The following is a 27,635-nucleotide window of genomic DNA, read 5'->3' as shown; positions in this document are numbered from 1 at the left end:
AGTTAATAATTAGTAACGTTTATAGTCAAGCTTCCAATGCCAAGAAGGTTCCATGTAAACTACACCCCACCACAACTCCTCCACCCACACATTTATCTGGGAATGATGTGGGCCAAAGGGAGGAAATGTACCTTCCCCCCGGCCCTGCCAGAACACATAAGAAGAATGGTTTTAATATCCTGAGCAATGTCCATGAACCTGGTTGTGACTTTTCTTCTTTCTAGGACTTTAAAAAAAGTCTATCAGAATCGAAGGGAATACCAGTGACATTATAAGTTGATATACATTAGCAAACTTACACTGTGAACTACTAGCCCAGATAGCTAAAGGAGGATGAAACCCTGATTTCTAGCACTTGCCAATTTCCATGCTGCAAATGGCCCTGGCCATTTACAACCTAACAAGTGCCTTGCAAATTTCCTGTGTATTTAGTAAGCAGCTGGAGACCCTCTCTTGCAATCACTGCTCTTGAAAAAGAATGATGCTTTGAATCCCTAGATTTCTGGTAACCTTAAAAGACAAAGTATGTCGAGTCAGCTTTATATAAACTCAATGAACTGCAGTCATCAACAGCTTCGTATTACTTGATCTGAGTCTCAGCATGAATACAACCTTTCAAATAGGAAAAAAAAAAAGTAAAGTTCCCTATTTCTCAACTGTAAATAAGTAAAATTTAATAATCATTTTAATTTTAAACATCTAGTAGAAAAAGTTTGACTGTCTTACATTTAACCTGGAAGGTATTTTAATACCTCATGAGTTTAATAATTCCTCTATCATACAGAGACACAGAAGGAAATGTTTAAGTAAATACAAAGTGATCTGTACCAAAGGTGGGGGGGGGGGGGTGTTACTTGCCAGAAAAATCTCTGCTGACTGCATTCAGTTGTGACACCTAATCCCAGTGACTAACTTTTGTAGTATATCTGGAATCTTTCACTGTTTTATCCAATCAATGATTTAAATTTTAAAGCAGAACTATCCGTGATCTATACAGAAAACAATTTATCATAACACACACCACTTTGTAATTCAACCTCTCTTATACAAGAAAAATAAAACTACAGTGGCATTTGTGGTTATTTATTCACCAAGTATTACTAAACACTTTCTACATGCCTAGAACTGTTCTAGGTTTAAGGGATACAGCGATGAAAATCCTGCCTCAGGGAGTTTACACTCCTCGCAAGAAGACAGAAAAAATACAAAATAAGTAAAATACATAGGACGTTAGACAATAGTGAACACTAAGGAGAAAAATAAATCAGCGAAGTAGAAAAGGAGAGGGTAGGTAACTACAGAATGTCTAGACTCCGAGGAGGTGATCTGTAAATAGGAAGTGAGAGATGGGGCCCAAGGCTCCCTGTGGGAAAAGAAAAGGCCACTGCTTGCCCTGAATGCTCAGAGAAAGATGGGCAAAGTGAATTTGGCCTAGCTAAATAAGAAAGGAGCAGTAGTATAAATAAGGACACAAACATAAGTTAATCTGGGGTTTGAAACATAGGTTTCTGACCTTCTCATTATTTACACTTTTTTTTTTTTTTTTAATTTAAAGCAATTAAACGGGGCGCCTGGGTGGCTCAGTTGGTTAAGCGACTGCCCTTGGCTCAGGTCATGATCCCAGGGTCCTGGATTCGAGCCCCACGCCAGGCTCCCTGCTCAGTGGGGCGTCTGCTTCTCCCTCTCCCTCCCCCCAGCTTGTGTGCGCACGCTTGCGCTGTCTCTCTCTCTCTCTCTCTCAAATAAAATCTTAAAAAATAAATAAAGCAATTAAATGGAAGTTCAGAGGGAGAGAATCTCAAGCAGATTCTGTGCTGAGCATGGAGCCCCATGTAGGGCTTGATCTCCCAACCCTGAGATCACGACCTGAGCTGAAATCAAGAGACGCTTAACCGACTGAGCCACCCAGGCGCCCCTCATGTGAGGTTCTGAAGTCAACTAATATCTCAATATGCATCCAATGTTATTTTTAGTTCCAAATTGCTATAGAGAGGAGCCTGTGCTATTTCCCATAAAATGTCCTATAATACAAAGTTGGTCAAACATGATGAGTCACTTATCCATAATTTTAATGAGAAATATGACTAATCAATTATCCACTTTTAATTCTCTTATTTGTAGGTTATGTTTAGCATTACAAAAGCAGATTATATAATCTGGTGGGTTCTCAGATCCTTCATCTAGTTCTCTGTGAAAAACTGACATGACTAGAGCCATTCTCAAATGGAGTGGAGTGGCCACTGGAGAGAAACCACCTTACCCGCCTTTGTTTGAACTGGGCCAAAACCTGTGGAATGGGCAAAATGACAACGGTTTGAGAAGTCAGCAAAACAGACATATAATCGCAAGACTGATGGTTAAGGACTTTGTGAAGATAAAAATCAGCAGCCACTCAACACACCCCGAGCAGCTTACCTTGTTACAACACCCACAGAAAACTTCTCTAATTTCATGTAATTGCTCCCCCTTCCTTTCCCTCATAAAAACCTCTTGCTTTCACTCTAAAGCAGGAACACAGGATGGGTATCTACCTGATTCTGTGCTCCCTGAATTGCAATTCTCCAATCCCAAATAAACCCTCATTTGCCTCTCACTGTTCTCATTTTGAGGCTGACACCCCCATCTCCCGGCTATCTGGCATTTGTGGACCTCGCTGCTCACTTGCACGCATCTATCAAAAGGCAAATGAAGGAAAGGAAAGTAAATGGAAACCAATCTCTTATTTTGTTCCTTGACAAAGGTCTTAAATCTTTCTTAGAATGTATAGATGGCATTACCTTATTTCACTGATTTTAAAATAAACATTTTTGCACATTTTAACATCTCTAAAATTCATTTTAGGAGGCAACAGAATGTATTGTAGAATCGGTGCTATCTTAGCACTGTGTCAGAGTTTAACTGGCATTTTTTTCCTTCTTTAATTGTCAATAAAACAATTTATCTTAATGACATCACCAATGCAATCAAAACCAGCATTTAAGCTAGTCTTGCTATTTCTTTATACCAGTATCATGAATAGTTGTGAATGTAATAAGGCTTCTAAATAAATCAATTAAAGTTTGTGGAATTAAGATGCCAGAATAAAACATACTAGGTATTAACCAGCAACGATCATAATATTCTCTGCTTTTCTAACAGAAACTAATCTTTATATTTAAAAGCCATTTTTCCCTGTGATGCCATAAGGGGCTGAGCATATTAAGATGGTTATTAATGTTTTGCACTGAATGAAGAAATTAAGTCTCAAAATAAACAAGGTGAAGAACAACTGATTAAATAAAACAAACCAACTTGCCAAGTACAATGAGATCCCACATTTAAGGGGAATCTTAACCCCTCCCTGCCCTGAGGCAGGGGTATTAGTCACAGAAAACTTGTTCTAGCACTCAGGAAGGGTAAGCAACAGCGCCCAGGTGGAAGAGGTATGGCATTCCACGCAGAGAAAATACCATATGCAAAAAGGGTCAAACACACACAAAAAATCAGCAATACTACGAATGGGGAAAAGAGGAGTTTAAGAAGGTCATTAGACTGGGGAGGCTCTAATGCCTTGGTAGCCTCTGTAAGGGAATGGGAACCTAAGCCAGACTCGATTGTAAATGCACTGGCATCTGAGTAAATGTTAAGAACAACTAATCATAAACACCTAACCAGGCTTTCCTATGTAAGGCAAATCAAATAATGTCCTTGCCTTGCTTCCATGGCTGCCCTCTAAAAGCTTCGCCCCTAGCTCCTGGCAGCTGAACACTGCTAACTACTTCAGTTTGTGGCTGCCCGATTCAAGGAGATATTTGCTTCAATTAACTTTTGAAAATGTTAATGTGCCTCAGTTTATCTTTTAACAAAGGTAATAGCCATAGAAAAACTCAGAGACAGAGGTAGTAGCCACATAGTAAAATATATTTTAGGCCATTTTAAGTAATGATCACCACCTTCCCCTCACCATTAATTTCAGTTGAAGATTCTGAAGACTCAAATAATTGATATTTTTAAAAAGCTCCATTCTGATATGGCTATTATTGGCCTTACTGCTTGGAGCAATGTCAAGATGTTCCAGATAGCTGTAAGCCTGTGAATGTCTTCTTTAGACTTGACACACTAAAATGAAAATGAAATAGCTCTTAACATTATTTTTGCTAATCAACTCATGTTCTTCACCATTATGATTCAGCAGGTAGGGCTTCTAAAATTACAGACTGCTCAAAAAGCTAAAAAGAATGTGAGGAAGATTATGAATGAAATCTAAAGACAGGTTAAATCTGCTCCCAAGTACATAAAAGCCCAAGAATTTATCCCATCAGCATCTGAATAATAGGTGCCAACCCAGCAAACTGTCATCTGGAACTCTTGGTAGTTCCTCCCTTTGAGCACTGATACGGCAGGAGCCATAAGGTAGGGCTGTATGAGGAGATAATTAGAGCTCTCACTTCCCCAGGGATTGTCAGCCTCAAAAGAATAATAAGGTGTTATTATTTTATTATATAGCAAGTTACACTGTTACACAGACTGTTATACAATAACTTCTCCTGCAGTAAGGTAATATTTACTGAATCCTTACTATGTATCAAGTACTAGAGATTCTCCCCAACTAGCAAAGGAGCTCTAGGAGGACATGAATTTCTAATTGTTCATTGCTATATCCATAGTACCTGGCACAGAGGACATACTTCATAAGTATTCACTGACTACAGAATAAAAAGGAAAACACAAGTTGAAAAATCAAAATATTGCATATGTACCACTTAATCCCTGCAAATTATGGGGGAAATTCTATTACTTTTCCTATTTTGTCAAAGGAAAAACTAAGAGTTGAAAAAGAAAGTAACTTGCCAAATGGCAGAATAAGGCCTGCCTTTCACACCAAAACCACAGTGGTTAACCTCTAAGCTGCCCCTTCCATACCTATGTTGATTTCCTACTTGTGACTACACTTCATACATATCCCAAGTGGTCTGAAGCCCAGAGTTTGATTTAGGAAAAAAACAAAACAAAACAACTCAAGAAAGGCTAAGTGGAAGATTCTCAGTAACCCATCAACAACCACTGAGTTTCCAGCGGGGTAAGAGGCTGCCTAAGAACTTTCAAAGCAGCAGACAACAGACGAGAAAAATTAAGGGAATCCCAAGGATGAAGGACAATTTTGGTGGAGATTTCAGCATTTGAAAGTCCTGTTGTTTGAATGTCTGAAATTTTCCTGAATACTAATGTAAGTCAAGTTTCTTTTTTATATTATACTACTATTCTTCCTTCTATCAGTCTTTTATAATTGTTTCCCAGGAATGCCTGGCTGGCCCATTCGGGAGAGAATGCAATGCTTGATCTCGGGGTCATTACTTCAAGCCCCACATTGGGCAAAGAGATTACTTAATTAAAAAAAAAAAAAAGTTTTTTTTGTTTCCCAATTATATATAATGAATGTATTGATTTTTAAAGTAATATCTATTTTGTCAAATCTAAGCCAGAGCTTACCAGAATGTTTCCCAGAATGATTTTTCATACAACTAGGTCATGACTGTCACTTGGCTGACACTGACTGCAAGATGCCATTCCAATGTTAGGAATGTTAAAATGGGACAGAAAAGTAAGTCTCTTTAGAATCCATCGAAAACCAGAAACAGCTAGAGAGCATGCAAGAAGGAAAGTTTCTTAACAAAAGAATCTTATGCTTCCTCCCAAGAGCCTTAACACAAAATGATACAAAAAGTAGCAGTTCAATAAATATCAACTAAAAATACATAGAACAATTAGTGGTTTACATGGAAATTCTGTGTATGTAGAGGACTTCTTTAAAAAAAAAAAAAAATCTAGGGCCACTGGGTGGCTCAGTCGGTTAAGCGTCCAACTTGATTTGGGCTCTGGTCATGATCTCAGCACCAGGAGACTGAGCCCTGTGTCAGCTCTGCACTCAGCATGAGTCTGCTTGGTATTCTCTCTCCCCCCCAAATAAATAAATAAAATAAGGTAAAATAATATCTAAGGTAAACTTTCAATAGAAAGGTGTACTAAAACATTTTTTTTTTTAAACAAAAGAACAGATAAACTGGAAAAATGGATCCTTTCTGAACTCCTGGGTTTGCTAACATTTCATGAGAGACTGCATATTTAAAGTTAAAAAAAAAAAAAGAAAAGAAAGAAACCAACTGGAAAGAATGCATGGGACGTAAGGATTATATCATACAAAGATGTGACTTAGTGCACAGAGGCTCCTACAGATGCTCAACGGTTTGCAAGAAAACAAAAAATAATTTTACTTGCAAATAGAATTGAGCACTCCTGTAGGTAACGATAATTGTCATGGTTATTGTTGATTTTTCATATTATAGTTAACTTATGTACTATATCACATACATGGTCAAATTAATCTTAATGCACATTGGATCTAAAACCAGCAGTGAACAAGACATAGCTAATACAAAGCTCTAAGTCAAACTTGGTTTTCTTCAAACACAATTTTATATATATATATATAATAGAGAGAGTATCAAATCAAAGTGAAGTTGAGCTTAAAAGAACTTTAAGTTGTCAAACAAGGAAAAAAAATAGTCTCCAGATGGAAATGGTACACTGCCTATGACAAAGATTCTCTCACTGACCAAACTCAGACTACCTCTTTTTTTGACTACACCAGACTTTTGGACTTCCATGTTCTTTCCACACTGTCCAATTTTAGCAAGAAAGGATTCTGACTCCGTTTAAACAGAACTGCCCCCACCACCAGCCCCACCACACTCCCAGTATCTAATCACCCTCTAGATCAGATCGGATCCTTTTATCCCCCTGCATTCCCTGGGTGATCATCTTGGCCTGCCTTCGGCAAGAATCCTCTTAGATCATTTAAGCCACAATCGTCCTACCCCTGATATTTCCTCTCAATAATTTCCCATCCATTGATCCCTACCCTGCTCCTTATCTACAGATTCCCAGCCACCCCTGCTGTATTCAGAGCTGCATCAAATCTGTCATACTAAGATCCCATTAAAGTGGTCCCTGCAGCAACAGCCATGGCCCCTCCCTTGAATAAAGACTTACTGTGCTTTAATGAATGTCACTGAATAATTTTTTCCTTTATTAGTTTGAATATTTCTTTTCTTCAACACCTATTAGATATGAGCAAGAAAGTAAAAGCAAAAAATCCGAGGGGCGCCTGGATGGCTGGTTAAGTGTCTGCCTTCGGCTCGGGTCATGATCCCAGGATTCTGGGATTGAGCCTCGCATCAGGCTCCCTGCTCGTGGGGGGTCTGCTTCTTCCTCGCCCTCTGCTGCTCCCCCTGCTTGTGCTCTCTCACTCTCTGTCGAATAATAAAATCTTTAAAAATATATAAAAAATAAAAAATCCTAAAATAGTGGCATTGTTATACATGGGAGGACTTCCTCATTTTTCTATACAACTTTTTATAGAGGGAGAAACAAAAAGTAGTAAAACCAAGAATCAAGCACAAGAAAACACAGAAGTTTGTGGTCAGATCTTTTTTTAGCCTGAAAAAAATGGGGAATACCTACAAAAGACCTTGATAAAACTATATATAAAGGAAGCTGAAGTGAGTCTGAATAAATTTGGGGGAATATATGGGAGAGCAGTCAGAGACACACAGGCTAAATGGCAAACAGACTAAAGAGAAAAGAAAAACTATGTGCAGGCCTATCCCCTATTTCGCAGCACAGTGGGGCAGGCCAGGGAGAGGAGGAAAACAGGAACTGATAAACATCTATATTAGGACCCAGGAAGCAAGATAAAATAAATCACAGACCTAACCTTTCTTTTACAGATTTATTTATTTATTGGGGGGCAGGGGAAAGGGGCAGAAGGGAAAAGGGGCAGAAGGGAGAGGGAGAAAGTCTCAAGCAGACTCTACAGTGAGCTTGGAGCCTGATGTGGGGCTTGACCTCATGACCTGAGCCAAAACCAAGAGTCAGGACACTTAACTAACTGCGCCACCCAGGCGTCCCAATCATAGACCTAATCTCTATCTTTGCTACCAAATAGGAAAGTCTCACAAGCACAAATGAATTCTGACCCCAAACAATATAATGGATTCACCTGTTATAACCCTCCTACACTTCTCATTATTCTTGGTAGAGCAAGGTGAACTAGACCAAGAGGTAATACTGGACTTGAGTTCAATTTCACCATCATTAGCTGAACATGGGCTCCATAAGGTCTGGAAGACAATTCTACCTGCAGCATTCAACAAATAATAAACTCAGTATGTACCTGTAGCTTTTTAAAAGTCCGTTTCTGGGCCTCAGTTTTCTCATATCTATTTATATAACCATATTTTCTTGTGGTTGGCATTTTTACGAGCTTGACATAAAGGTACTACAGATAGAAACACTGTATCTGCTCTCAAATATACCAGAATTTAGCAGGAGACAGATGATTAACATAAGGTTAAATGAGAGAAATAAAATAAATTAAAGTATAAGAATAAACCTAGGATTAGCATATGTGGACTCAGGGCCAAGGTTATTCTGAAAATTTTCACCAAAAGTATTGATCTAAAGAATTAAATAATTCGTATCCATTTCTCAAACTAACTGGAATTAAAAATTATATCTGCATGAAATTATAAAACTGATTCATTCAAATTTAAAACTATGTTATTTGAAATAGAGAAAAGGGGAAAATCCCATGTATTTGAATCACATCCAGGGCTCTAATACCCCACTGTTAGCAATAACAACTCGTGTCCTCTAAAAGGTATTAATTTCTGGGGCACCTGGTTGGCCCAGATCATGATCTCCAGGTCCTGGGATCGAGCCCCATGTTGGCTCAGTGGGGAGTCTGCTTCTACCTCTGCCTCTCCCCCTGCCTGTGCTCTCTGTATCTCTCTAAAATGAATAAATAAAATCTTTTTTAAAAAAATAATAAATAGAAGGTATTAATTTCTAATCACGAGGCCTGCATTTCTGAAGATTTCCTTCAGGGAAGAATACATATGGATATATAAACCCATACAACTATAAAGGAAATCCACATCTGCCTAAACCAATCATGATTTTTCACTGCTAAATGAAAAAGTTCAGAGATACCTAAGGATAAGTAAGAATATGAAAGAAGAAGAGCAAGGAATTACAGAACTACCACCTGGAAACAACCCAATGGAGTAAATGGTTAAAAAAGTTTCATTTCTACCATAGTACTATTCTGCAGTAAAAGGGAATTAATTCTTGATACACTCAAAAACTCAAACGGATCAAGGGAATTATAGTGAGAAAAAGAATTTCAGAATTACATATAGTATGGTTCCACTTAAATAAAATTCTTAAGATAAAATTGGAACAACAGAACAGATGAGCAGATGCCAAGAGGTAGGGCTAGAGAAGGGGGAGAGAGAGAGAAGTAGGTGAGGTCATAAGGAGGTATAGTTCTGTATTTCGAATTTGGTGGCAGTTACAAGAGAAAACTCTGTAGACTTAAGTACATGCCCACATACGCATACATGCACACACACAAATACATGTAAGACTGGTGAAATGTGCATAAGCTTTGTGAGAAGTACTAATGTCTATTTCCTAGTTTTGATACTGTTTTTACATCTACTATATTTATGCAAGATGTTACCATTAGGGTAAATTGGGTGAGGGGTACATAGGACCTCCATATATATATTTTCTTAGCAACTTTCTGTAAATCTATACTTATTTCAAAGTAAAAAATTAAAACACATTCACACAAAAACTTTCTAAAAAAATTGGATGAATAAGTACAAATTATCAGTAATTATAGTCAAGAAATAAAGTAGTACTTCTAGTTTCTTATTTAAAGATAGACTATATAAAACTGAAAACCAGCTGTATGCTATTTATAGGAGCTAAAATGTAAGGACCCATAAATCTAAAAGTATGAAAATAGAAAAAAAAAAACATACAGAAGTAGGAAAGTATTAACCAAAAGGTAACTAATGCAGTTATATTAATAACAGACTTCATCTCAACTACCTTGTTAAAATTACTAATTTCAGATCTATTTTGTCAACTTGGTACCATCCCTCAAAAACAGATTACTAGGGAAATACATGCCAAATACTGATTACAGAGCCATAATCCTTAAAATGCCTAACAGGGTTTGGGATCAAGAGTAGGTAACTCAAACACTATTGATTGATGAAATGGCAAGTACTAGAATTTCCTACAATGCCAGTGTTAGGTCAGCTTGCTAAAATATTCATCACTGGGGGACGCCTGGGTGGCTCAGTCAGTTAAGCATCTGCCTTCAGCTCAGGTCCTGATCCCAGGGTCCTGGGATGGAGCCCCGCATTGGGCTCCCTGCTCAGCAGGAAGCCTGCTTCTCCCTCTGCCCCTCCCCCTGCTTGTGCTCCTTCTCTGAAAAATAAAATTTTTTAAAAAATAAAATATTCATCACTAGGCCTCCACCAGAGCTCAAAGTATACAAGCTAAAAGTTTGATAGCAGCATATCCTTTACTTCAAAATATAGAAACAAAAAGTAATTCTCATGTAAAAAAAATAAGTTCACTTACAAGACAATATATTTGACATACAAACAACAAAACCTTACACTGAAATCAAAATTTGTACCTAAAACTTGATACCACCTTTCTGAGTAAGAGCTAGTTTTTTCTAGTTAGGCTGTGTCTACCCAAGAAGCAATTAAATATAATAGTGCTATTCTACTCTAGTTTAACTTTCACTCAGTATTCCTAGTGATCACTGAATCAGATAAGTATTTTATTTTTACTGACTTTACTATTATTCATTTTTGTTAAGTATTAAATGTTACCCAAAAAATCCTTATTTTGACAACTCTGCCATACTAAATGATACAATATTCTGGATATCACTTTAAGGATAATTTTACAGATTATATTCACTTTGTAAGTGTATGTTATCTTAAATCAAGCATGCAATTTTCTTACAGCCATAACAAAATTCATTTACAAATAAGTAGAAAACAAAATTCAATACTTGAAATTTCATATTATCAAAAATGGAATGATAATCCATAAAAAGGCAATTATAAAAAGGATGACTAAGTATCATTTGAGGAAGAACAGCATCCAAGAAATTATATGTAACCAATAAAGCATGTATAAAAATACTGGTTTGAGAAAAGATCAAATATTGAAGCCTGCTTGGTGGTAAGTGGAGTTTTCTGAATTGGCCATGTATCCTCCCCCCGGCCAAAATAAAATTCCTAAGTTGATTAAATGTTCTGTAACTTGAAAATGTAACTATGTGGTAACTGCTGTGCAATCAGTTGGTTAAAACGGTTAAGCACAGTGATCCTATAACAAGTTACATGCAGACGTGAGCCTCCTGCAAGCCTACCTTTCCGCTAACAAACCACGGCATCAGTTAATAACCACCACAGAGTATGAAGCTGCATGTGCATACTCTGGCTGCATGCATGTAAAAGGGGGAGACCGACTAAATTTGTTTTTTATAAATCCTGACATTTTATACCATCTCCACCCCATACCTCAAAGGCAGAAAGCTTTGTCTCCCCTGCAGCACCCTAACAGGGCTCTGCACTCAGATGGTCAACACTTAACAAAATAGGTAAGAACCAGGTCCAATGTCCATTAGCTCCCATGTCTGTCATGGCCCCGTGGTTCACTGAGACTCAATTACAATGAACTATTTTACAAAAATGTTTCCTTTTAACAAGCACTTCTATTCTCAGTAAGACAGCACATTTTGTTTTATTCCTCTGGTGAAACCCAAAAATGTTCTATTTTCTCTGAATATCTATAAATTCTTTGAGTTTTTTTAAATATAGAAAATCATCAGTTTAGATGAGGTTTCCAATATAAGATAAATATTAAGAGACAGTAAGGCTTTCCCACCCCCATCCCAATAATCAATAGTTCATGAGGTGTTTTAATCATGATATAAAGAATTATATTCATGCTTTGGTTCTCCTTTATTCAACTAGTTCTTGGTGTTTAGCTAATTTTATTGCAGACCCACAAAGAAACGTTCAAGAGGTATTTGTGTCACTGAACCTCTCCCACACCACGAGGAAGAGATCTTTACTGCAGGGCACCAGTCAACTCAATCAGAAGAAAGGTGCCAGTTACTATTAGAGCAGATTTGATCTGGACCCACCTTACTAAATGGAAAAAAGGAAACTTGAATTTGAGTTTTGCATTTGTACATATTGCAGATAAACTGGAGTGACCAAAAGAAATCTGACCCAAAAGAGGCCGCCTGCTTCCACAGAGAAAATTTTTTAAAAAGCTCCTTCTGTTACAATGTGGAAGCAGAAAGGTATGAACAATTGTTATTTATAACTGGCATTACCTGAGCCCTAACTGTTCTAAGCGCTTTGTTGAATAGGCACACAGCACTGCAGGTAAGTACTCTTTCCCTTTCCAGTTTTTAAGATGAGAAAACTGACCAGGATAGTTCAGATGGCCAGAATCCCAGAACTAACAGTGGGGAGTCTGGCCCCAGAGTTTCCCACTCCTAAGCACTGCCCTATATTAAATCCTGCACATTCTTGGACTGAATACTTGGGGGACACTGACTGAAAGACCCTTTTTCCAATTTTTTACAACAGCAGAGCTACAGAGCTTGGGGTCATTTTAAATACCTTTGATTTATACATGGAGATTGAGGTATTTGGTGACTAATGGGAATAACGAATCTCAAACAAAATGAAAAAATATTCAGAGTCATGATGTGCTTCTCAGGGACAGGGAGATGGCCCAAGCTGAATGACTGGACACACAGGTCTATACAAGGTCAATATGCTCCCATGCTCATCTAGACCAGTTATTTCACTTCTCTCCCCTCCAACCTCCTTTTCACTCTTACCTTATTTTCGCCATTTTTCAGCGATAAAAGTGAGTCAGAAAACTTCCACAAAGTCATACAAATACATCCGCCCACTTACATCATCACTGCTCTCCTTCCTACACAAGTAACTGTTCAAGCTCCTCCACCCAACGCCTCCCATGTCCCAGATCCCATTCCCTCTGGTACTACAGTTCATCATGAGATCCCATCATTTCTGTCCTTCTTCCCTCTTTTCTTCTACATAACCAGCTCACATAATGTTATTAATTCTCCATGCTTTCAAACACACACACACACACACACACACACACACCCCAATGCTACCTCTCCAATTCTCTGGTCGACATTAATGCAAAAATCCCTCAAAATTTTCTTGAGAATTTTTTCCATTCTCCCATTCTCTTTAAACTCACTACACTATCAGGCTTTCATGCCCACCCAATGAAAATGCTCATATTACAGTCCGCAATGACTCCACACTGCAAAATCTAGAGACCTATGGAGGTCTCCCACAGTCCTCACTACCGACAGAGCAGGAGGATTTGAGGGCTGATGCCATAGGGTGCATCCAATATGTGAAAACTGACCAGGCTAAACACTTTCCTGGTTCTGGCTATTATACCTCAAACAAGTTTTTATTTATTTTTTTGTGGAGAATGGGTACAAATTCAAAATTTAATTAATACTTAAAATGTAAGAGGTTCATTTGGCTTATTTTAAGAAGGTTGGTAAACTTAGTTTTGAGAAAACACTGAACAGGTTGAACAGGTCAATAATGGGTACCTAGAGAAACAGATATACTTTAAAACCTGAGCAATTTGTTCTTGCTGATAAATTAGACAGATGCTCTAAATTACATGAAATACATTTCATGCTATTTTCACAAACAGCTCATTTCCTGCTGCCAGTACTAAGCTACCGGAACTACAGGGCATTAGCTTCATCACCTTTTAGCTTTGAAAAAAGATCCAAATACTTGCTTGCAGTTAGCTTTAGACATATCCACAAATATTCCTCCCTCTTCAAAATAGGACTGGCTAGAGTATTAATTCCGCAATATTTACCCTAAAATTACTAAACAATATGGGGCTGAAGAAAAAATGCTCTTCTCCCTTCATTACAAGTTTTAATGTATTCATTTTCAACATTTTTGTAGCTTATATTTTTAAGGGGGAGGAGAACCATGTAGTTTACCAGTCTTTTTGATCATCAAAAAAAAAAAAAAAAAATCAATTTACATTTTTATTTCCAACCTCTACTAATCAGCATGATGCAAATTTAACATAATTTTATGTAACATAAATCCTCAATTCTAATAAAAAATTTATGGAAAAAAAGACTTTAAAGGTCATTTTTCAAGGATAAAATTATTCTATTTTAACTAACAAGAAATATTTCTAAAGTTTTACTGACACTAAATGTCAGTAATCCCAACTCAACATCATGAAATTCAAGGACTAGGTAACTACACAGATTCTGTTTCCTCAACAAGGGGAGCAAGTTCATGCTCTGTATTTGTTGGTTAGTAAACAACCAATTAAATTTATGAAAGAGGTTTTTAAAGTGAAATTTTATAGTAATCAAGATTGAGTATAAAAAAAATGGTGACCTGGTCTTTACTCTTGTGGTTATGACATTCTATTAAAATAATTTATCCTTCTACAACTTGAGCCTCATTCCTTCTACAATTTGTTCCTCAGTTAAGTATGTAACTAAACTTAAAATGGATTCCACACAAATACATACAAACATCACTGAAGGTCCAAATACAAATATCTTCATAGCAAATTATACTCATTCCTCTCTACTTACCCTGGAGGAGCAATGGAAACATACTTACTTTTTCCCCCTCTATATTATCATAAAGTTTCACATTAAAAAATTTCAAAAAATATTTTGAATCCTCGAGTCACTGAAAAATTCCAGCCCTACATGTAACTTCTATTAAGTCTTTTCCTTTAATGATCGATCTCTGCATACAATTTCAGAGACTGACGGCATTTTTCTGGTCCTCTATTTCAAAGATGATGTCACCTTTCACATTCAGTTACTGTTCTCCAGGAGGCCTATTCGAAGGTTCAGTAATAAACGTCAGGGTAGTCTGCTATGTGTGTAATTATATCAAATGAAAATCCCACCACTTTTTCACCAAAAAATACTTTATTCAACACATTATCTATTTCTGACTATTCAGTCAGAGCAGAAGCCCTGAGTGACCTAGGATCAATTCAGCCCATGGATGAATTCCTTTAGTTAACAACCACTCTCCACCACATACTTTGTCATACTTCTCATTCTCATTGCCCTTTTATCAAAGGAAACATCTGATTTCTTCATCATCCAAGCCAAGCTCTTCAGAATCCTTAACTGCCTCCTTTGACCAGAGACTAAGCAATGTACCCTGCAAAGGCTGACCAGGGCCACAGGCTCCTGGGTTCAAGGTGAACATATCCAATCCAACTACCTATCCAGTATGACTCTATAGTTTCGCCCAAGAGGCCATGATGAAGATTATATTTGAACACCTCAAGAATAGTCAGAAGAAGTGTAAAAGTAGAGAGTAAGGACAGTATCCATCCTACAAGGATAAAGATGTATAGGGCAAAATCTAGACAACAGTAATGCCAACCTGAACTCAAGTGACCACTTCAATGCAGGTCATTCAGAACCTAGGCAAAAATTACAGTCCGAATATACTAGAACTGTAGCTATCGGATCACTATTAAACTAAGCTAAAGTTTCCTGAATAGCATTCACATCCCAAGACTGTCATTTCTCTCTATAGCAAAGAAATCTTGAACTCTCAAGGGCTACCCACAGAATTACTGAAACAGTCTTAAAGGAAAGTCTGAAGAAAGGGGTTTTGAAAGTTATAGCTTTGGAAGAAACTCCACTCTACCGTTCTTATGAAGAGGAGAAATGTGAGAGAGAGAGAGAGAGAAATCACAAAACCTTTAACTGCAGAGTAACTCAGCTTATTCTGTCATCCTTTAGAAACTTTACGTGGGAACTTTCAATAAAAACACAATAAACTTTAAAACCTTGGCATGTGCAAACTATCAGATCAACTGCCTAGATTTCAAGATTGCGTAAAGACTGAATACACCTGAAATTACATGTGAGGACAGTAATAGCTACAGCCCACAAAAATTATTTGCATCATTCCACCACTAGTTTGACAGTGTTGCCATTTAAAAAAAGAGAATTACTTTTCAACCTTCAGTGAAAATTTAGCCAGCTATCACTATGTGGGATTCTGACATTAGGGGAAAGAACAGCTCTCCTGAAAATTAGTTCTTATTTTAAAAGCTTAAGATACTGAACAAAGATAAAAGAAGTTAAAGCAATTTTCAAAGAAAAAGCTGTCCATATATTCCAAGCTTTTTCAAGAACACTCAGCTTTCAGTTTCATTTTATAATTAGTTTTCACAATTGAAAGTTACAATTGCTCATGAGCAAGGACTATGTGGAAGAAAACTAAATTATAATGTAGCCCATGAGTTACTTGGCAAATGGAGCTTTAATACATAAAATGAGGTCCAGGGAAGAAAAAGGAGTTGGAATATACGACACAGGCAGTAAGTACTCATCAACAGGATTCAGGGCCTGGATATGGAAAAGCCACCACTTCTAGTGTTGAATGCCACAGCAGCAGGGGACCTTTCCTCCACTGCCTTCAAACCTACCTCCACAACCATGTCCAGAGTCCCGATCTCGTATCTCACGTTTCCTGCCTGAATTTCAGAAGCTAGAAACATCTCACTACTAGAATTATGACAATCTTGCTATATTAATGCATTAAGTGGGCTTTCAAAGACTAGTCTGATACCTTAACCAACATTACAACTTCTTCTCCATGAAAAAATATATTCTGAGTTTAAAACTATCAATAAAAATTAGTTGTCTAAATGAATTTAAAGTTATTGTTACTTAAAGCTAATCAGGAAAATATTCTTTCACAGGGTAAAATCTGACACTCCACAGGTTCAACCCTTCACCATTAATTTTTACAAAACCAAGCCAAATATCCTTAGCTACGCATTAAACCCAAACACTGACTAAAATTCAAAGTATATCCAGTAACTTACAAAATGCTCCCAACCCACAGCCCTTGCTCGTCCTCATGTCATTCTATGGCAGAATAAAGCAGTTAGCCAATTACCATGCAATCCTATTTGGTAACTTTGCTGTAATTAGTTCTGGACAGGGTTTCTATGTTTACAAATACTGTCTAGTTTTATCAAAAACAGAGGGAACATATTGGGATACATAATTGGCAGAATTCTACATAAAAAAGCTTGTCTATTCATAAAAGACTGATGAGGCAGGACTAAAACAGAGCAGATGGTTGTTTAGACAAAAGGACAATTTATATTACTGATTTTGAGACCTTGTTATATACCTACATTTTATATGCATGTGCTATATGTATGTTATACATGTAACAAATTCTCAAAATCACATACATAAATTATATACATGCATGGCACATGCCCCTTCTGTCCACTTCAAAAACCTGTTTTGAGTTCTCCTTTACTTCCCTATTATTTTTCAAACTACTCAAAAATCAAGAACAGATTGAAAAGAGGCTTGAAAGGGAAAAAAAAAAAAAATATTTTAAAGCTAAGAAAAAGGAAAGGACAGGAACCTATAATCAATCATATTTTTGTTTTAATATTACTTGCTGTAACTTATAAGATGCAGGTAACAGTTGCACTTCTAATTTTTAGTCATGTCATTAAAAACAATGAAATAATTTTTATAGCTTTTCTGAGATCCCATTTTGTTCTCTACATTTTAAGTGAACTCTTTAACAGCGTTAACTCTGATTAATTCAAATCAGCAATCACCTCTTACAGGACCCACTGAATTTTGTTAGCTGGCAATCCTCCCAAGATACACATTAAAACTTGATTGTTTCTGGTAGGCATAGTACTAACACATAGTAATGAATATATTTACAATTTTATTATACTTGGACAGCAATTGTTTTCTCTAATAGGGTATTTAACATAATATAAAATGTAATATACTCTGGATTTTTCTTTTTTCCAATAAGCTGGCTATTCATATGGCATTACCCAGATGCTATATACTGGAGCTGTTTTTTTAAGTTGACTAGAATTACACAGTGTACAGAGACATTTTTCTTTAAGTTAGTATTGTTTTTAAAACTCTTAAATATATAATCATTAGCTCTTCTTGCAAGACTTTTCAGTTCAAGTACATTTCTATTTACAATACTACTCAAATTAGATGCTCCATTAAAGATAAGAAATCTGTTGGGCTCCAATATTCCTTTTTTTTTTTTTAAATTCGCCTATCCATATGTAACCAAGAGACAATTGTTCCCAATTTTTCTCAAATTCGCCTCTTCTAGAAAACAGAAAAATAATTTCATCACTCTAAGAGACTTAATGCATTAACTACTGACATTCTGCAAGAATACTATGGCATTCTAGTAAAACTATCTTTAAAAATAGTAGGTTACCGGGCGCCTGGGTGGCTCAGTTGGTTAAGCGACTGCCTTCGGCTCAGGTCATGATCCTGGAGTCCCTGGATCGAGTCCCGCATCGGGCTCCCTGCTCGGCAGGGAGCCTGCTTCTCCCTCTGACCCTCCCCCCTCTCATGTGCTCTCTCTCTCTCATTCTGTCTCAAATAAATAAATAAAATCTTTAAAAAAAAAAAAATAGTAGGTTACCTTATTTTAAAACAATTTGTGAATGGCATCAGGCTGAAAGTATATCGTGTGCCATTTTTATACATACTATAATGTAACTTTTTGCATGTATATCAAAAGGGAATTTTCAAAAATTCATACTTATGTTTAACAGTTTTAATATATCAGTAAAATATACAAATAAAGAAATTGAAATATTGTATTACTGTTTTACTTCACCTCTCTGACAAATTGATAGCTGAATCAAAATTATCTAGAATACCTCTTAGCAGCTGTGTCAGAAGTAAAAAAAAAAAAAATCAGAAACACACACTTCCCTCAAAAAACAGCCCTAATTCCTTTATCTTTTACCTATTTTCCTATTTTTCTTCATTTTCTCCTATATTTGACAAACTAACAACTATTTGATTTGTTAAATAGCACATTAAAAGTCAATTAGCACTTTGGAAAACATTATTTTGACCAAATACTGTAAGGTTCAAGACAAGAATGATGTACAAATTTTCTGCTCCGGTTAGTGAATCTGTTTCTCACAGGGTAATGGGTTAGCAATTCTGAAGCACATTATACATATACTAGGGTTAAACAAATATACTGTGGATAATGAGAACCAGGTTTCTCACTGTCAAAAAAACTGCAAATAAGGAACACAGGAAGGCTGGAATGAACCCTGGGATATTGGGCTTAATTTGAGGTATCCCGTAAACTCGCGATGTTTTAATGTGCACACATACAGACACATGGAAGTAAACATAGCTGTATGCATACATGAGTTAGTGTACATACTTCCCTGGCTCTTTCCACAGACAGGGTCTTGAAGAAATTGATAGACCAGTAGCAATAAGCACAGCAAGTTCCAAGATCTTGGCTTCCAAATACCTTTCTCCAATAAGAGGAGCCAGGGCTCCTTGAAGTGGTTGATTCCAGGGCTGGGACAGGGAAGACACAAGATAAGCCTATGGTGCCAGAAATTAAAAATGCTCAAAAAGGATGGAGATATGTCAAAAGGGCTCAGAAATCAATCTGAGCTCTCTATGGTCAAGGCTGTAACAATTTAAGAAACAAAATAAATGATACTGTTGGATTCTAATCCATTAAATAAAATAGACAAGTTCATATCGATATAAATAAATGTAAAAAGGAAGAGAAATAGAAAATTACCATTGGAACACCACAGTGATAACTGTGGCAGCAAACATTCACCAATGCATACAAAAATAGTAAGCCAAAGTCATTTCCATCAAAGTACCTACTTGAAGACAGTTATTAATTGAAAAGGGAAAGATACAACCTTTTTAGTAGAAAAACCTGGGAAAAGTTGCTTTAATCAAGTGTGAACAAGGTTTGCAGCATTAGTGATTAGGATATCCTGACATCATATGCCCCTGATATGAGGCCCTGAGAAGGGCCCATCATTTTTGTGGCATGTCTACCAAAATATGCATTACCTAAACCTAGTTATGAGAATAGACCAGACAAGCACAAATCAAAGAATATTCTACAAACTAACTAACCATTGCTCTTCTGAAGTATCCAGGTTATGAAAGACTTGGAAAGATGGAGACATGACAACTAAATGCAATGTGGGATCCAGGATTAGATTCTATAACAGAAAATGGGTATTAGTATTAAAACTGGTAAACACCAAGTAAAGTTTGTAGTTTAGTAAATAGAATTATATTGTGCCAATGTTAATTTTTAGTTTTGTGGTTAATGCAGTATGTTAGCATCAGTGGAAGCTGAGTGAAAGGCATATGGGAACTCTAGGCTTGCAACATTTGGGGTAAATCTGTTACCTCAAAATACAGTTGTAATTTAAAAGGAAGAGGATACTTAATAGCAAAATTAATTGCATACAAAACAAAAATGGAATAAAATGCAGCCACTACAAAATTTACTGTATGAGATTACATATAATGTATAGGTACCCAGTAGCCCATTCTGTTACACTGATGGTCCCCAATGAAACACAACCCTGACAGTGAAGCCCTTGAACATCTGACTGAGCTTAGTCAAGTGACTGCTTCAGCGAAAGTAACATTAACAAGCACAACACAAGCAGGATGTTGACGCCTGCTTCTATGTTGGTGCTTACTCTCCTGGTATGTACACTTTCCTGGAGCTCTTGCTAAAGAGGCCCAAGGACCACATTAGAGAGACTATGTGGAAACAGACACTCAGCCAGGCCTAGTCTAGCCATTTCACCATATGCATTCCATTAAATGCACCTTCCATGTAAGTGAAAAAGTCATCTCAGACACTCTTATCCAAGAGGTGATAACTCCCTCATATAGCCCAGATTGCAGAACTGTCAGGAAAAAAGTGAACCATTATTGTCCTAAGACACTAAGTTGATGGTTAATAAACACAATGGCAGATAAAATAGTGCGTTATCCATAAAAGGTTTAAATGTGTGTAAGATACTCTCCTTAAGATAAGGAAGACATACTCAAAAAAAAAAGATAAGGAAGACATAGAAACACGGCAGACTAAACTTACACCAAGCCTCTTACTATAAACACATCAACATGCTGGATGAAAAAGAGTAAATAAATAAGCTCTCTAAAAACATAGCTGGCCTTACAAGAGAAGAAAATTCCCAAACGTGTGTGTTGGTGGGGGGTGAGTGTTGGTGGATAACATGAGGAAATTGAAGGCCAGAATAGCAAACTCATGAGCAGATGCTGTTAGCCAAGGGTCAAGACAAGGAGTGGAGCAAGTCTAGCCAGAGGCTGGGCCTTATTAGACTCTTTATTAGTTTGGGTTTTGCCACTAATCAAGGATTGGAAAAGAAACCATGGTACATGAAAAGCAGGGCTTTGGAGCTGAGTCAATTTCAATGGCCCACCTCCTTCTCCAATACATGCAGAAAACTGAGCATAGGAAATATAAAGATGAGTAATTCATGTCACTGCCCTCCAAGAACTCAGTGTACAGATCAGTTACAGTACCACTCAGTAAGTCATACTGCCTTGTGATCCTTGACCTACTTCCTTTATCTGAGGACCTTGGCCTCTCCTCAACTTTAGAATTAGACAATCCTTTGAGACAAAAGATATCAGAGAAAGTTGTCAACAAATACCAAGGTCTCATTCCTGGACTGGAATTTGGCAGGACTCTCATATTTAAGATGCTTTGGAATGGGCAGAAACAAAGAGAAAGGTAAACTCCCAGATCCAAAAAACTAGACTCTGAGTATTATAAAAAAGCTTTTGAGGAAAAGCAGCCATTGAGCCCCTTCATCTGAGATAAAAGAGGACAAGTATACCCTGGAAACTTTCATGAGGACTAGAGCACTTAGATCCTAATTATAAGCAAAATGACAATGATTCCAAATCCTGAGTACAGGACCAGAGTTCCTAGAAGTCATCCTATGGTCAATTTTGTCAACCATCTCCAAAATCCACCCCCACCCAACCTTTCTTCGATCAATACAACCTTAACTCACGCGGGTGGTAGTATGTCCCTGCAGTTCCAGGCGACACATTGTGACTGGTCTAAACCAGTCATGATAACATAATTCCATGTAGTTGGTCTCTAGGACTGGCCATGTGACCTAGCTCTGGCCAAAAGGACATAAAACTAAATGTCAACTGCATGAATCTTTTGGAAAAGCTTTTTCTTTTTGGATATAAAAGGATGAACAAGGCTGGCTGTTCCCTTTTAAGATCCCTCCATCTTTTTCTTTCTACTTGGAATGTATCTTTAATACCTAGAGTTGCAAAAAACCATTTTGCCTCCATGAGACTAACAAGCATGAAGTCAACAGCCAGCAAGTAAGAATGGAAGAGCACAAAGAACAGGTCTGAGTCCCTATTAAGAGGATTCAGCGGCTGCATCGGCTTTCAACCGCCTACATCCAAGACCTCTTGTTATTTAAGAAAAATAAAGCCCTACTCATTAAATGTACTATGGGATTAGCATTTCTATTACTTATAACCAAATGCATTCCTAACTAATATACTATTTCCCAACTAAGAACAGTGGTGGTCTCACAGACCAGGATGAGAGCAAGTTTAAAGTGGTCCTAGAGAGGAGAGAGAGAGAGGCTGGGAAAGCCTTCAAAGGAGAGATCTAAAACACTACGAGGCACTCCACATGCACACATACAGAATCACCACTGCAGAGGGCCTATGTAGCAAGCTCTGCAGACAGACTGCCTAAGGTCTAAACCATGACCCTACCAATAACTAGGTATGTGATCTCGGGCAAGATATCCAAGGTACCTCTGTACTTCAGTATTCTCAACTCTAAAATGAGAGTAACAATATATTCCTTTTAAGAAAGGTTGTAAGAACAAGGTAATAGCTCCTCGCATAAAGTAAGCTCTCAGCAAATATGGGTAATCATCATCATCTTCACGCTGATGATACAAACATAAATAGCTATTATGCAAACACAAACAGATAAAAACAAGTACAGTTTATGCAGCTCACACACGGCTCCAACAGTGGGTACAAGTGAGCAGAAAATTCCTCCCTGAATTCAACCATCTTTAAAGTGCTCCTCTCGGGCGCCTGGGTGGCTCAGTTGGTTAAGCGACTGCCTTCGGCTCAGGTCATGATCCTGGAGTCCCTGGATCGAGTCCCGCATCGGGCTCCCTGCTCGGCGGGGAGTCTGCTTCTCCCTCTGACCCTCCCCCCTCTCATGTGCTTGCTCTCTCTCATTCTCTCTCTCTCAAATAAATAAATAAAAAATCTTTAAAAAAAAAAAAAGACTACTATAAAGTGCTCCTCTCAACTGAGTAGTTCTTCTGTGTCTGTTAATAGCTGCATCAGCAGTTCTAGCTTAGATTCCATAAAAGTGATTCAATTTCATAACAAGGAGATTGGCTAAACATAGACCATTTACACTTCACAAAGCAGTTGAAGGGCAAAAGTGTAATGTCAGATTTTACCTCAAGTATTGTTCTTACCTGGTAGGTGGAAACAATAACCCATCTCCTAACAATAATAGAAAGGGTGAATTTATGATCAATTTCAAGTATACAATACTTCAATATGCATAATCCTTTCACAGTATCTGTTATCAGAGCCGAATGCACATTTCAGTTGAATTGTTTCTATGAATGACATTAGTATGAGCTGGCATGCATATAGGCTCCCTTCACATAAGACTTTTTCATCAGCAGGAATTACTAACAGAGCCACTGAAGCATGTAACACTAATTCAGGTGAGTCATTAATAGGCAAAGAAAACTTTCAAAAACTAATTGTTCCTATGATAATAGTAATTTGAATCAATTAAGGGAAAGCAGAAATTCAAAATGTAAACTATTTTACAGTTTTGAACAAAAAGTAAACACAGTTTCCATCAGGCTTCTCACCCCCAAACTAGTCTGATTATAAAATTTACTTAAAAGCCTCAGGCACTAGACACCTGTAAATTCCCATCATTTCACTTTTCCCTAGTCATGTTCTATTCCTGATGTCCCTCTATCAATGGTTATAGCCTTTCCATTCTATCACAGATATATCCGCTTTTACTTTCCATTCCTTGGACACCTTATTCCCAAATGCATCTCATCCTATTTCCAAATTTCAGTTACAATTTAAAAAAACTAAATTTGGGGGGAAAAGACATTTGCAGAATTGACTGCAACATTCTAGTTTAAGAAACAAAAGTCATCTTCTGTAGTCAACAGGTGAAACCTAACAGAGAGATCAAGCATACAGAGCTTAAAATGTGCAAAATCGTGGATTTTTGGGACAATGGCAGAATAGGAGAATCCTCAGGTTATCTTGTCCCACAACAGCCACATCCATGCATCCCAACCCAGAAAAGAACTCGAAGACTGGCAGAACAGACTTTCCACTTAACCGTAGAGAGGAAGAAAGATGGCAAACCAAAAGGAGGGGTAGAGACGTGGTCAGGAACCAAACTCCTAGCCAGACTCACTACAAAAAGGAGGAACACCGCAATCTCAGGGAAGGGAGACGAGCAGACCCAACACCAAGTACCCAAGACATGGGGGACCTGCACTGGGAGGACAAGTCCCCACAACATTTGGCTTTGAAAACCAGCAGGGCTGAACTTCAGAGTTTTTATAACTGGCAGGACTGAACTCCAGGTACTTCAAAAATCAGCAGGCTCAGCTACTGGAAAGCTGGAGGGCAATAGGAAACTAAATTCCCACCTTTAAAGAGACAGTATAACAAACAATCCCACTAAGATAGAGCATAGAAGTAGCAGTTTGGAAAGTACCTATAGGGGACTTACTACTCATCCGGAATGTATTCCGGAGGGGCAGGACCTCAGGACACTTCTCTAAGAACAAAAGAGGTGGACACCGTTTCTCTCACACCACTGCCCCCAGCCTAGGTAGACTGACATTTGCAGGAAACCACACTCTCCACCTCCCTTGCTAACACAGAGCATCCCCGCCCCATGTCTGCCTACAAATCTGTCCCATCCAACATGCCCCACTCAGCAGGAGTCCCTCCCAAAGTGTCTTCTGCCCTGTTGCATCCCACAAGCAGCTCCAGCAAGAACCAGCACCACTTCAAAATGATTCTTGTCCTGGGGAAAGGGAAAGATAACCACATATACCAGTAATTCAGTCTTGGCAACCGAATCTTATAACTGGCCTGCCAATCAGTGCGTCTCCAGCCCTAGCAGGCATCTGGGCTGACTACCAGCCTGTCCATCAACAAAAGCTTCTCAGAAGACAACACAGGGAGAGCACCCTATAGTTCGGTGCAACTGCAGCCCCAGTAAATAGACTAAAGGCAGACATCTGGTCTGACTGCTGACACCAACCAACAAGACCACTATGGCCCCAGACTGGTCTTAACAGCACAGGAACCAAACCTGGCCCACAACAGGTAAAGTGAGTCATTGCAGCCAAATGAAGGCAAATGAGGCTCAGCCACAATAGTAGGGTACATGCAACACACAAAGGAGACAACGTTGAAGCACCAGGTTCTGATGAACAACGGACGCTGGGCTACAGGGCACCACAGGATCTCTTCTTCATCAGGCCACTACTTTAAGATCAGGAGATGTAACAGACATTCCTAATACACAGAAACAGACAAAGTGAGAAGAAGACAGAGCTAAATGAAATGGACATAAGCAATAGGCCTGATAAAGAATTCAAAGTAATGGTCATAAAGATACTCACTAAACTTGAGAAAAGAGTGGAGGATCTCAGTAAGACCTTCAACACAGACAGAAAATACAAAAAGAACCAGAGATTAAGAACTCAGTAATTGAAGTTAAAAATAAACTACAGAGAATCAATAGTGGATTAGAGAAAGCAAAAGAATGCATCAGTGAGCTGAAGGGTAATGGAAAGCAACCAAGATAAAAAGAAAAGAAGTAATAAAAAATGGTAACAGGTTAAGAGAACTCACCAACATCATCAGGTACATTAACATTCTCATTATAGCAATTTCGGAAGGAAGAGAAAGGGGGCAGAAAATTTTATCTGAAGGAATAATAGCTGAAAACTTTCCAAATCTGGGAAAGAAAACACAAATCCAGATCCAAGAGGCACACACAGAGAGCATCCAACAAAATTAGCTCAAGAAGGTCCATACCAAGACACGTAATAATTCAAAGTGCAAAAAGTAATGACAAAGAATTTTAAAAGCAGCAGAAGGAAACAATTACATATAAGGGAAAGGTTGTCGGTGATTTTTAGTAGAAACTTCACAGGCCAGAAGAGACTGGCATGATATATTCAAAATGCTGAAAGGAAAAAAACATTCAACCAAGAATACTCTATCCTGCAAGACCATCTTTCAGAACAGAAGGAGATTAAAGAGTTTCCCAGAGAAATAAGTTAATAGAGTTCAATTCATCACCATTAAACCAGCCTTACAAAAAAGTTGAAGGGAATCCTTGAGTAGAAAGAAAAGGCCATAATCAGGAGTAAGAAAATTATGGAAGGGAGAAATTTCAAAGGTAATACAAATATAACAAAACAGACTAATCACTTATAAAAGAAGTATGCAGGGTAAAGCAGAAAAGCATTAAAGTCATTTATATCTATAAGGACTAGTCAAGGAATTTACAAAATAACAGGATGTAAAGTGTGACATCATATATATAAAACGTGGTGGGGGGGTTAAAATTTAGTGCTTTTAGATGGGTTCAAACATAAGCAACCACCAACTTCATACAGACTGCTATGTGTATGAGACCTTACACATGAGCCTAATGGTAATCACGAATGCAAAAGCTTTTAATATGAAAAAATAAAGAGAAACGAATCCAAACAAAGCCATCACACTATAAGGGAAGAGAGCAAGAGAAGAGAGAACAAAAACAACAGGAAAACAAGTAACAAAATGGCAATAAGTAGATACCCATCAGTAGGTACTTTGAATGTAAATAGATTAAATGCTCCAATCAAAAGTCATAGGGTGATTGAATGGATAAAAAAGCAAGACCCTTCTCTATATTGCCTAAAAGAGACTCACTTCTGACCTAAAAACATATGCAGATTAAAACTGAAGGGAAGGAAAAACATTTACCATGCAAATGGAAGTGAAAAGAGAGCTGGGATAGCAATATGGGTATCAGACAAAATAGACTATAAAACAAAGACTGTAACAAGAGACAAAGAAGGGCTCTATATAATGATAAAGAGAAAAACCCAACAAGAGAATTTAACAATTTTAAGTATTTATGCATGCAAAATGGGAGCACCTAAATACATAAAGCAACTATTAACAGATATAAAGGGAGAAATTGACAGTAATAAAATAACAGTAAGGGACTTTAACACCTCATTTACATCAATAGATCATCCAAACAGAAAATCAAGAAAACAGTGACTCTTAATGACACATTGGACCAGATAGACCTACCATATATTCAGAACATTCCATCCAAAACCAGTGGAAATACACATTCTTTTCAAGTGTGCATGGAACATTCTCCAGAACAGATCACATATTAGGCCACAAAACAAGTCTCAACAAATTCAAGATTAAAGTCATTCCACGCATCTTTTTTGACCACAATGCTATGAAACTAGAAATTTACCACAAGAAAAAAATCTGGAAAGAACACAAATACATGGAGGCTAAATAACATGCTACTAAATAATGCATCAACCAAGAAAACAAAGAGAAAATAAAAAAATACAAGGAGACAGATGAAAATGACAACACAATGGTCCAAAATCTTAGGGATGCAGCAAAAGCTTTCCAAGAGGGAAAAGTAAAGCAACACAGGCCTACCTCA

The 27,635-nt window shown here is 37.6% G+C and overlaps 1 protein-coding gene across 6 annotated transcripts in view; it reads right to left on the bottom strand.

The window, feature by feature from the left end:
* TPK1 (thiamin pyrophosphokinase 1) overlaps positions 1-27,635 on the bottom strand; it is a 325,993-nt gene that overhangs the window by 280,282 nt on the left and 18,076 nt on the right. The window lies entirely within an intron of this gene.

Source organism: Phoca vitulina, unplaced genomic scaffold (assembly GCF_004348235.1).
Source record: "Phoca vitulina isolate PV1807 unplaced genomic scaffold, GSC_HSeal_1.0 scaffold4, whole genome shotgun sequence".
Classification (NCBI taxonomy): domain Eukaryota; kingdom Metazoa; phylum Chordata; class Mammalia; order Carnivora; family Phocidae; genus Phoca; species Phoca vitulina.
Note: the sequence above shows the minus strand (reverse complement) of the source record. Positions and strands in the feature narration are given on the sequence as shown.